This window comes from Furipterus horrens, unplaced genomic scaffold, assembly GCF_987537825.1.
Source record: "Furipterus horrens unplaced genomic scaffold, mFurHor1.1.pri manual_scaffold_1, whole genome shotgun sequence".
NCBI classification, from domain to species: Eukaryota; Metazoa; Chordata; class Mammalia; order Chiroptera; family Furipteridae; genus Furipterus; species Furipterus horrens.
In genome coordinates, this window is record NW_028327171.1 from 18,942,611 (window position 1) to 18,955,969 (window position 13,359).

Sequence of the window (13,359 nt, forward strand, 5' to 3'; positions counted from 1 at the left end):
AGCCTGTGGTGGGAAGATGGGCTTAATTTTGCCACAGGTGAGTTAGAGTATCAATGAAATAATGGTTTATAATTTAGATTTTCTTTCCCCAGATTTTGTTAGTTCCGATTCTCTGAGTTCAAGGTTACCAACCCAGGAAGAGGAATGAGACACATCATTACCTGCACAGGAAAATTATTTAATGAAGCTACTACATGATAACTTAATGACAGTTTTAGACATTAGGCCCACAGGAACACTTTTATGGTCCTCACTTAATCCATATGATCCATGCTGTCAGTAGACTCTCACTTTTTAACAAGCAAAGACTGTGGGTAATTTTTGAGAACATGTTTTCTATTTACGTCATGTTCACTATTAGCTGACTCAGGGAAACTACTTTTTAAGAGAAGTATTTACAGAGTAGATTTCAATTTTTCCTTTGGCTGACTCATTGTGGGGGGTATAATCATTGTTTATTTAAGGTATGGACTATAATATACTTGCAGTGAATTAATCTTCAGTTTTGACAATGAGAAGTCAGTATTTAACACTGATGAGCCATATCACTCTATTTTTTACCTTTTTCTTTTCTCATATTTATTGTTTCATATTCTTTGATGTGCTGCTTGGTCACTTTATTAATAGTTTAATCATTAAAGCCAAATAAAGCATTCTATCTCAGAATATATTTTTTCATATATGTTGGTTTTCTTTAATTTTTTAATTTTTAAAATAATTAATTTCAAATAAAAATAAATTGCATTTAAAAAGCCAAATAAACTTCACAACTCAATAGCAAATGAAAGGGTGAGACTGAGAAATAATGAGCTCCGAAAAACATCAAGACCATGAGTCAAAATATAATTCATATTCATATTTAGTTATAAATATTACTTTTGTAATTGATTTTTAACATCATGGTCATGTGACATATATAAAAGAAGGGAAATGGCAGCTTTAATGGGCTATGCATTTCATATAGTTCTTTTTTTCTTTCCTGAAGTAGGTTTGATCACAAAGGACAGAATTCCCAGTTCTTCCCTGAAGTGCCCAAATATTCCAAAAGAAAATGAAGCATATCAGCATGCTTCTTCCACCTGGTCTTTCTCAGGGGGCCATTTAATGTCCCTGAGAAGCCGTGAAGACAGTCATCAGTTTGTCTCTGTTTTATCGACTGCTCAGGAATCCTTTGTTGTGACCATCCTCCAGTTAAAAAAGAGAAGATGGGGTTTCTTACTTTAATTGGTCAATGGGGAAATACCTGCTGTATGACAAATCTCTTTTTCATCATTGAACACAGTATCACAGTATTTTGTTTTCTTGTGTTTCCTGTCCTTACAGTCTAAAATACGAGATTTAAAAAAAAATCTAGGGCACAGCAGTAAAAAGGAGCTTCTAATCTACTGGGCAAGACATTGACTTCATTTGTATAATTTTCCTAGCTATCTTCTTGGGAACCTGAAAGCCACTGAGTCCCTCACACAGGATAGGAAATGCTGCATGTTCACAAAATATTTCTGCCTCTCAAGTCTTCATCCACAACAAGTGCCAAAATGAAGAAAAGGGGAGATAACACTCAGTATGTGGACTGGAAAGAGCCAGAAGCCTGGTACATGAGCAGAAATGATATGGGATGCCAATGTGCGAGTTCACTTCGGCTAATAAAGAAGAAACTAAACTTTTATTTCATTTGTGGTGAAAAGTTGGTTCCTCTCAGATGAATGTATGAGCAGCTACCACCCATATATACTTAGCATAGATAGCAGTTATAATATTAGCTATCTGTTCCCTTTATTCCTTTTTTTAGGCGGAAAAAGTTCCACTGATATTTGGTTGTCAATTATGTAATATATGACTACAACAGGGTTTTCCTCCTCTTTGAAAGTCTTGAGTATAAGTATTTCTTGCTTCTAATAGTCAATATGAACTCAAATGTATTATTTTTGCAGCTAGTTTAAATTAAATCCTACATTTTGTTAGCAATTGCTACTTTTGCTAATTGACTGAAAAACTTAAACATATTCTAACATAAAAACATATATAAGTCAAGCTTTAACATTCTGTGTTTAATCAACAGATTGTTATTCATGATTATAACATTCAAATTCAGTTTAAAAAATACATTATTTGTTTTTATTTTCTTTTTTGTTAGGTTAGTTGTTTTAGGCTCCTGTTTATTTTTTGTAACAACTTGTATATTTTAAAATTTTATTTTCACTTGTTTCTTTTCTTGCTGAGTGGTTAATTTCTCTTTTAAGTTTTCTGAGCATTATTTCTGGAGAAAATATAGTCCTCGAACTTTCCCTAAACTGATATGAATTATAATGTTTATTTTCAACATATTTTCTACTGGAAAAGAGAAAGTTGCAGACAAATGTATAAGAAACAAAAGGCTGCTTTTCCCCCCCAGACTATAAAGGATTTCTGTCAGATAGTAAAAACCTAACATTGGAATTTATTGGACAAGTGATGGAGGCAATCTGTGGTTATGTTGGGATTTTCACAATTTTTCAATTTAAAAAATTACCACAGATTTTATGTGGCATTTATAAAGGAAAATATCATCCTTACTGTATGAGGTCATGAATACTATTTTATAGGGTGTTTTAAGGATAATCGTGGTTTGGATTTTGAATTAATGTAGAAAAACTAAGGAAACCAACATAAAACAGTTTCATGTTTATACAGACTTATTTAGTCAAAATATGGCATTTATCTGAGGTAATATTTACACAGCATAAGAAATCAGAAGAAAATGTCTTTTCTGTAAGACGAAAATAAGGACATAATACTTTCTGACATTCTCTGGAGTGCTAAGCAGTGTTGAGGAGTGGGTTAAGAAGGAAGAAAAGTAAAAGTAAACAGCACTTATACATAGTTTAATAGTTGTATATAAACAATGTATTTATAGATGTGAGTAAGGTATTCTTTAACTCTTTAGTGTGTAATTCTGGTCATGATGTTTTTTAGGAACTTAGAATGGTGATGTTATATAAGGCCAATAAATAAATTATAGTATTATGAGCTATGTGACAAATGGAAGAAAATCACTAGCAGATGTTTGTTATTAATGAACTTAGGATTCTGCACTTCGGGGAACATTTTAAATACATGAAATAAATATAAAAGTACAAAGACTTAAATGCAATAAAAAGCACTTGCTGTATGCACCAGTAAAGTTGTATGTCATACTGTTTGAAAACTTTACAAGTTCAGAGGCCGTCTAAAAAGTCAGGTGAAATTATATTTGCTAGGGTTTACATGCATGTTCTAAATTAATTTTTTTAAGGGCGGTAATGGAAATAGTTGAAGAAATTTCAAGCATGTAACACAGCACTTTTGTTATGCTACAAAAAGGTCCGCATCTTACTACTACAACTAGTTTCTATTATACGTGCAACATTTTCATTTTAGGCAAAATCCTCAAAATATTCACCAAAGCCTATCTTTGCAGATAGCAAAAAGACACTAACCAGGGGGTCATTACTGAGGGAAACCTACAATGCAATGTGTACCTAAAAGTAATAGAATTGTATGTCTAAATCTATAAAGATTTTTGCTTTACAAAACAAAAGGTTGAATATAGAGATTAAGACAGTGATATTAAATGCAGGAGATTGATTTAGTTTTGATAGAAATGTCATATTATCTATTTAGTTTAGATATTCAGAAATTCATAAAATAGAAACAATAACATTGTCTTTAAGTTCGTTCAAAGGATCTTATTTGGGGAAGAAAAAATTCAGATATTAAAGGGGTAATCAGTTAAAATTCAGCAATACAATCTAATTTAGACTTGTCTAAATTCATGGATAGTCTACAGGTTTTAAAAACGTTTTATTATTTTTATGTGCACAACCAAGCAAGCCGAATAAAACAAATGTTACCTTTTTAAAGTTGCTTTAATTACTACAATAGCCAAGAATCATTTGTAATTAGCTGAGTGTACAAACATAATACAAGCCCTTGCTTATATAGCAATTACTTGTGTGAAAGTAGAGACCTGTAAATTTTTAAAATAATGTTTTTCTTTAAGAAAAAAATCGTTTTTCTTTGGAATTAAGTTACAAGGTTTCCTTGTCTATAAATAGTAATTTCACCCAACTTCTGATTGGATTAAAATAAATTTTATATAAATCAGCTTTGAACTAATGAAGTACAGAGCTAGTGCATTTTCAAGTAATAGTTACTTATATGTTGCCTGTCTGATATTCTTTTTTTTGAGAGCATTTTTACTTCTTCATACTTCTTCTTCTGTGATTCCTAGATTGGCCCCTCTATGCACATGAAGTCCATATACAAAAATCCCCTATTGACACCTAAGATAAACTGGAGATAATTTGTTTTAAAAGGGATTCTTCACTTTATGAAAACATTCACATCAGAATTACTTTGAATAATAAGATACTCTTTATGTTATTTTAACACATACATTTTATCTCATACATTTTAAAGATTAGAAGTTGATTCCAAGATCATCTAAAAGAGTGTTTTTCAAACTTTCATGCATATACACATCACCTGGGGATATAGTTAAATGTAGAAATATTTCAGTACTTTGGAATGGGGCTTGAGATATTCATTTCTAACATGCTCCCAGATGCTTGTTGATCCAAGGAGCATACTTTGAGTTACAAGTGATTCTTGGGGTGATCTGATCATTATATAATTCTTTATTGCATTCAGTTACATACTGTATAACTGTAACGGATTTTTCTGTATTAATATTTCCTGAAAGCCTCAGCAGGGAACTAACTATGTTAATAACCGGATTTAAAGTAAACTTATTTTCATAGACTCAGCCTACTTCTGTCTTTTAAAACAAATTTGTTCTCATTTGTGAACTTGGTTACAGCATTTAAAATCTCTCGGTTTCAGTTTTCTCACCTGTGAAATGAAGGTGTGGATGGAATAAAAGGCTGAGCCTGAAGTAGACATGCAAAAATATTTATTTGTTGTATGAATAAGAGACTTTCTTACAGTTTTATATTTTGTGACTTTATAAAGCAAGGATAGAGTGCTTTCCTGAAAAAAGTGAAATGGAGGTCTAGATATTATTAATTAAAAGCAATTAATCATATTTGAGTTTAGGAAACACTAGGTTGATCTTGTGGATAGTTGGTGAAGAGAAGCAACTTGGGTAGGAACGTTTCACAACTGTATTTTCAAGTGACAGCATTCTCAATGACTTAGTCCCCAAAGTTCTGAGGAGTGGCCACACACATTAACTTTGGATAAACTGACTTATTTCAGGGAAAATATATACACTCCCTTGAATGGTCTACTTGAGGGACTGGTTATTTAAAGCTGAAAGATGGTCTCCAAGCCCTTTATTTCAATTAATCTTTCCTGATTAATTTGCAAAGCACAAAGGAAGTATTTAAACCCTTTGGATACCACAATGCTCTACCCTTCACCATGTGTTTATTCTTATATTGGGCTTTCTTAATTTTTCAGAGCATAAGTATTTTTATGATTTGCATAAGATTTGTTATATGTGCTATTATTACAGAGTACAGTGACTAAATCAAAAAGTTGTAAACATGATTAGAAAAATGACACAAGCTATTTGAAATTATAATATCCAGGATGTATGTACGTGTGACCATAACTAAAAATGAATTGTTCTTCCCTTCTGTACCAACTCTATATATCTTACCTTCAACTTATGTTCTCAAGAAGTTTCTGAGCTATTTAACTCAAATGCTTCTGAGGACAAATTTTCTAGCTCACTCTGTGTGTGTGTGTGTGTGTGTGTGTGTGTGTATACGTTTTCAGGGTGAACAGTAGGGGATGGAAAAGTGTGTTAGGGAAGGCAGAGCAACCAGTAATGGAAAATAACACCATGGGCTTGCTCCCGTATCCACTTTCTAACTGTCCAGTGCTGAGTCATGGATTATAAACATGCCATCTTTAGTAGACTTAACCTGGCAAGTAGAGAAGAGCATATGGAAAGCTTTTTTTGGTGTGTGTGTTTTAACAAATAAGAATTTGGATTTAGGAGAAATCACTCTTAAAGGAAAATATGCTTAAAGTTAAAATTCAGGTAGTAGGAACCCATATGACCATACTAGTTGTTAAAAAAAAATACTAAAATACCTCTCTTCTCTCCATGGTTAAATGGCCATCTACTGAGTCCTCTCCCTCCCACCTCCACCTCCAAGAGACTTCCAATGTTCTGGCTGCCTTGGCTTCTCTCCCAGGCATCAGTTATGTGACTAATATTTCTACATATCACTGTTGAATGTTCTCAATTTAAATAACATCTATCTTCATATTCTAGAAAAAAGGAGTCAGCCGCTGAGAAGGGAAATGATGATCAAGTAATATATTCAAAGAAGAAAATATAATGCACGTATAAAGGCAAATGTAAGTTAGCTGTGTGTGTGCCTGATAGTAAGATTCCTTTTGGATTGCTACTGGCCACGAAAGTGGACCCCTGGAACACACTGGCAACAGAAATTTCCTCGCCAATCTCAAATGAAAAGACCAAGAGAGCCTACTCCCACACTTTCAAAATCTTTGATGCCCTCTTTTTTATCTCTTTTCTTTATTTTTATTGTTGACACTATTACAGATGTCCCATTTTCTCCCCTTTGCCCACCTCCACTGAACTCTTTTTTTTTTTTTTTTTTGATGTTCTCTTAAGAGAGGTGATTCTGGGACTGAAACAATAGTACCATGGCATGACTTTTTAAAAATTCACAGAATAATCTTTATCAAACTTGTCTACTTATAATGTCAGTTTTAGGATAAATTTGAGGTTGTCTACATGTTATTTTAAGGAGTGTTACTCCATAAATATCTTCTCAACCATGTGCCGTGGGCTTTAGAAACTCATTCCTTTGAGTTCTTATTTGGTTTTCCAGTTGATTTAAATGTTCAGTGCAAATGTTCCTCAGAACATTAGCAGCTATGGCCCACAGTTCTGGCTCTCAACTTTTTCTCTAACTATTATGGGGTGTTGAGTGCCTACAGATGGAGAACAGGGCAGAGTTCTAGTGGACATTATGTTGGGAGAAGGAGCCTTTCTGCTCTGAGACCAGTGACAGCTGTTTGGAAATGATGATTACATAAGGGTTTGCAATTCCAATGGCAGAAGGAGGCATCATGTCCGGGACACCCGCCAATGCTTGCCCAGTAAAGGGGAAACTCAGACAAGTTCAGAGACATCATTTCTATGGGTAGGTCCCTGTCTCAAACTTGAAAAGAGAATTAAAATATAATTATTAGCCTGAAATTTAATTAATGCTGTACCTCTTATTAGGAGTAACATGCTTTATATTCCCAAGATTAACAATACTGAGTAATTTTGGAAATGATTTATTTCCAAAATCTCTGTGGCATTTGACAGAGTTGATCACACTGTATTATAATGAGAATTTTTTTCTCTTCTGATTTCTTTGATGTTATCTTGGCTCTTTGGCTGTCTCTGAATATTAATTTTGCATTTATCCATTTGCTGTCTCCTTTTGCTGTGCCTCTTTCTTCTTCCCACAATGCCACACATTTCTCTTCTCATACAGCCACCTTCCCATACACAGTTTGTTTTTATCCAATTCTCACCATTCAAGATGTAACAGCTTTTTTATTGCTTCATGCAGATGACGCCCAGTTTTACAGTTTTTCTCCCTGACTTTCTACCAAGCTCTAGTTACACATTTCCAACTGCCTGCTAGACATCATTATTGCATGACCTACAGTTCTCTTCAACTAAAAATTTCTCATACCATATTTGTCACCTTTCTCCAAAAACAACTCATTGTTCCTAAATTTCTGATTTCTGCCAAATATAATGATTTTCTCCCTTTGACTTAGATTGAAATATATGGAGTTTTTTTGGACTCCTTCATCTCTGTTTAATCAGATATTTCCTTCCTTTTTAATTCCGCCTATCAGTGCTTTAGTTTACAGCTTACTAGTCCTTCACCATTTGAGTTCAAGTGCTATTGTAAGATCTACTCATGCATTTGATTTAACCTCACCAGGGAATTTAGGATTTATACAGCAAGAACTGTGACTTCCTACTTTTTAAGCCTGGGGCACATAACACATAACATAGTGTCTTAAGCATAACAGATACTAAGTAAATATTTGTTTAATTAATTATTTTAATATTACATCATATAATAGGAGTAATACAAAATAATAAAACAAAAATAACCTTCAAGCTTGGTCATTAAAACAAAGCATCAGAACACACCGAGTATTATTTTAGTAGTTTGATCTGTGAAAGAGCTTGGCTAGCCAATTTAAGTGCAAATTTACATTAGAGAGTCTTTAAATTACTTGCCATCAGTGTGACAAATCCTGTCTCACAAGATTGGCTTTAATAATTTAAATGTTTCTTTGGATTTTTAGGCTTGAAATCTAAGTGTGGGTGGAAAAAAATGATTCTGACTTGAGTTGATAGGATTAAGAAATAACTCAGCTGAGTAAGCTTTTGTGGCTATGATTCACTTAAAATGCAAAATATAGAGAGTTGTATAACTAATGCTAGAGACAGAGACTAATTTTAAGTATAGGAGAGGGATTTAGACTACTAAATAGCACCTTGCTTCTGCAGTCAGAAATAATTTCACTTTTTTTTCAAAACAAGAATTTAAAATGGCATTAGCTTTAAAGTGGGCAATAAAGCAAGCATAATGATCAAGTATCCATCTAAATAAAAAAACTTATGACAAAACTGGGATGGTAAAAATTTGATGGACATGCCCCTGGCCAATAGAATTGCCAAGACATGAGCTTCGCACTATCCTGGTCAGCTTTTGCATCTGGCAGTAGCTTACTGTCAGCCCTGCCTTCCCAAGTATTGATCATCTGGAATCAGAGTTCCAGCACCTTCAGGTCCAGTGTTATCCAATTTTGGAGCCAATCCTAGACCAGGCTGGATGAACATTCATAACCCATTATCATCCACCAATGGGAATTACTTGAGCCTAGACTGTTTTGTGTCATTCTCCTAATCGTTATTCTTCAGTCCTCACTTTTCTTTCTATCCAGCTTAGATTCCATTTATTAATAATTAAAAAAACAATCTTTCCTGCCTCTGGGCTACATGGAGAGCAAGAGTGAAATCAAGTTCAGTTAAAGGAAAATTGAATGTTATATTATTTTCACAAATAACCAATTTAAATACCTCTCTAAATAGAAAAATTGGCTTGCTTTTCTGTCTGTCATCACATCTCTATGGCAAAACACCAACTCTGCATCAGTCCAAATATCTGTTTTCTGTAAGCATGTGCATGAGCAAATCAGCGCTACTAGAGAAAAGCATGAACTCAGCAGATTGCTTCTAACATAAATTCATCAGTTTCTTACTTGGACCCTAAACACTGTCCAGCAAGCCTGCTACATTTCATGGTCCAGCTCTTCCATTTAGTGCAGAAATGATTTCATAACTTTTTTACTCTCCTTAAACATCTGGATGCAACTTTGTTACATTTCTTCATAGAGTCTGTGGAAACTAAGATATGAATTTTCTCAAATTTTTAAAATTATATTTCATTGATTATGCTATTACAGTTGTCCTAATTTTCCCCCTTCCCTCTCTCCACCCCACACCTTCCACTCCCTCAGGCAATCCCCACACTATTGTTCATGTCCATGGGTCATGCATATGAATTCTTTGGCTACTCCATTGACTATAGTGTACTTTACATCCTCATGGCTATTCTGTAACTCCCTATTTGTACTTCTTAATCCCCTCACCTCTTCGCCCATTTCCCCATGCCCCCTCCCACCTGACAACCATCAAAATGCTCTCTGTATCTATGATTCTGTCTCTGTTCTTCTTGTTTGTTTAGTTTGTTTTTTAGATTCAATTGTTGATGATTTGTATTTTTTGCCATTTTATTGTTCATATTTTTCATCTTCTTTTACTTAAATAACTCCCTTTAACATTTCATACAATAATGATTTGGTAATGATGAATGCATTTAGTTTTCCTTGTCTGGGAAGCTCTTTATCTGCCCTCCTATTCTAAATGATAGCTTTTATGGGTAGAGCAATCTCAGCTACAGGTCCCTATTTTTCATGAATTTGAATATCGCTTGCCAATCCCTTCTGACCTACAAAGTTTCTTTTGAGAAATCAGCTGATGGTCTTATGTGAACTCCCCTGTAGGTAATTAACTTCTTTTCTCTCGCTGTTTTTAAGATTCTCTTTTTATCTTTAACCTTTGCCCATTTTAATTATGATGTGTCTTGGAGTGAAACTCATTGCATCCATCTTGTTTGGGACTCTCTGTGCTTCCTGGACTGCATGTCTATTTCCTTTACCAAATTAGGGAAGTTTTTTTCCCCACTATTTTTCAAATAGATTTCTGTTTTTTTGCTCTTTCTTTTCTTCTTCTGGTATCTCTATAATGTAAATGTTGGACTTCTTGAAGTTGTCCCAGAGGCTGCTTATAATATTCTCATTGTTTTGGATTCTTTTTTTTTTCTTGTTGTTCTTATTGGTTGTTTTTTGCTTCCTTATGTTACATATTATTGATTTGATTCTCGACTTCATCCACCCTCCTGTTGTTTTCCTGTAAATTGTTCTTTATTTCAATCAGTGTATCCTTTGCTTCTGACCGGATCTTTCTTATACTTTTGAGGTCTTCGCTAAGTTCCTTAAGCATCCTTATAACCAGTGTTTTGAACTCTGCATCTGATAGTTTATCTCTATTCTGTTTAGCTTTTTCTAGAGTTTTGATCTCTTCTTTCATTTGGGCCATGTTACTTAGTCTCCTTGTTTTGGCAGCCTCCCTGTGTTTGTATTAGGCAGAGCTGCTTTTCCTCCACATCTTGGTAGTGTGGTCTAATGTAGTAGGTGTCCTGTAAGACCAGTGACACAGCCTTCCCATTACCCAACATGAATACTCAAGGTGCACACTTTGTGTGGGCTGAGTACACCCTCCTCTTGTGGTTGCGGCTTAGTTGCTGTTGGCAAATCAATGGGAGGAATTTACCCAGGCTAGGATTGGTTGTGATCACTTACCACCACCCTCCACCCTCCATGGAGGATCAGCTGTGCAGGGGCAGGGTTGTGGTGCTCCAATGTGGTCTGTAGCTGTCCACTGGGTGCACTGGCCCTAGAATTCCTTTGGTGGTGCAGGCCAGGGTCAGCTCCCTACCTGTGTTTTGCCCGGGGCTACCCTGACTGAACTATAAAGCAATCTGAGATGGCTGCTACTTGTGCTGGGCTTGAAGATTCCCAGGCAAAGCCAAGCTGTGAATCTAGGCTGGCTGCTGCTTGTGCTGGGCCTGGGGCTCACTGAGTCCAGCTGTTGTTTGTTTGATAGGATTTAGGAAGTTTTGTATTATGAGCCAAGACCAGCCATTCATATGGAAAAGCAGCTTGTGTGGGTCCATAAGTTGGGTGCAGCGGAGTTTCTGGGGGATCTCCAATTCAGGTCAAATAGTGTTAGCCAGGTTGATGGGGTCTCACATATGGCACCTGCTTGCTGGATTTGTTGGGGGATGGTTTAGAAAAGGGACAATGGCCTCTGCTCACCTTGATGACAGACACTCCAGTTTTTTCCTCTATGCCGCTGGTGCCTTTCAAGCTGCTACCCTGGTGTTGGAGCTCAGAGGGAGTGAGTCTGAGTAGGTAAGTTCTTGGGTCTTTAGGGGGAACTGCTAGGGGGCCCAGCAATTTCTTCTAACAACTCAATCCCCATTGGTTTTTGCAGCTAGAAGTTATGGGGACTTATCTTCCTGGCACTGGAACCCTGTGCTAGGGGGCCTGGGGGCCTAATGTGGGGCTGGGACTCCTGGATCTCGAAATAATCCTCCCAAATTGTTATCCATCACATGATGAAGGACCGGCTCATTGCAGTCTTCACCCTTCCTGCCAGTCTGGATGGGTATAGTTTCTTTAATTCCATAATTGTCAGACTTCCATTTAATTTAATTTCTGATGGTTCTAAGTGATGGTTTCAATTTTGATGTGGTTGTGTGAAGAGGTGAGCCATGTCTGCCTACGCTACCATCTTGACCAGAAATACATTGAATATTCTCAATTTCTCATCACCAAGTCTATCTGCATACATCCCCTCTTCTGTCCTTCTCTGTGGAGGATGAATTTTCCTTCCTAGGTAAGGTCCAGTAGTGTCTAGCTCTTGGTTTCTAATTATATTCCCTCCACCCATTTGTATTGGTCAAGGTCTTCCAGACAAACAAAGCACACACACACACACACACACACACTCACACACACACAGACACACACACAATTATGGAGGCTGAGAATTCTATCATCTGCAATCTGGAAACCCAGGATAGCTGATGGTGTAATTCCAGTTCAAGTATGAAGGCCTAAGAACCAGAGTATTTGATGGTATAAATCTCAGTCCAAGGCAGAAGCAGACCTAAATTCCAGTTCAAACAGGCAGGAAGGAAAGGAACAAATCCTTTCTTCTTTTGCTTTTTGTTTCATTCAGGCCTTTAAAGAATTGGATGAATCCCAGGCACATGGGGAGGACCATTTACTTAATTCACTGATTCAAATGCTAATCTTATCTGGCAACACCCTCATAGAGTGTATCCTCAAGCAATTTTCAAAAGTGTGTAAGAAGTTTAAACTCTTCTATTTATGCTTGGTATTATAAACCTTAACGAAGATATCTACATCTATCTCCATATCTCTCTTATAGGTATTTATCATCTGTCTATCTAATTATCCCTCCATCCATCCAACTCCCTATTATTTTCTTTAATTTTCCTAGCCCATTTCTGTTTGGAGACTTATGTTTTTTTAGCTTTCAGAAGGGTTCTTCTATGTTTCTTTGATTATTTTCATTTTGTCTTTTCTGTTCTCTCTTCTATATTATCTTATTAGATGGATGTTGGATGTCCAGAATTGATCTTGTGTAACATATAAATTTTCTTTCTTATTAAATGTCTATTCTTTATTTTATTTTTTGTATTATTTATTTATTTATTTATTCTCTTTTGTATTCTTGGAAGTGAAGTCAAATCTTCATCGGATCCTCTGCTATTCATCCCATATCCATTTTCTTCTCTGTTCCTCAAACAGCAGAAGTAGAAGAAAGTTAAGGAATGAGTTAACTAAATTTGAAATTTATTCTATGTGCACACTTGGAATCATGCACATGGAAAAATGCTCATAGGTTATATTACTAGAATTAAATATTTATTGACTAAATGTCCATGATATACTGGGTATTGTTATTGAAGCTGGAGATGCGCTGGTGAAGAGAACAGGCAAGCTCCCTGTTTTCATAAAGTGAAATTCTCTGAAGGGTGTGGAGAAAGAGGAAAAATAAACAAATGCTAAAAAACATACCAATGTACATACATACAGTCAAAAATATGAGTATGAAAAAAAAGTTAAATAAGTTAATAAGAAAGCACCATATAATGATCATGC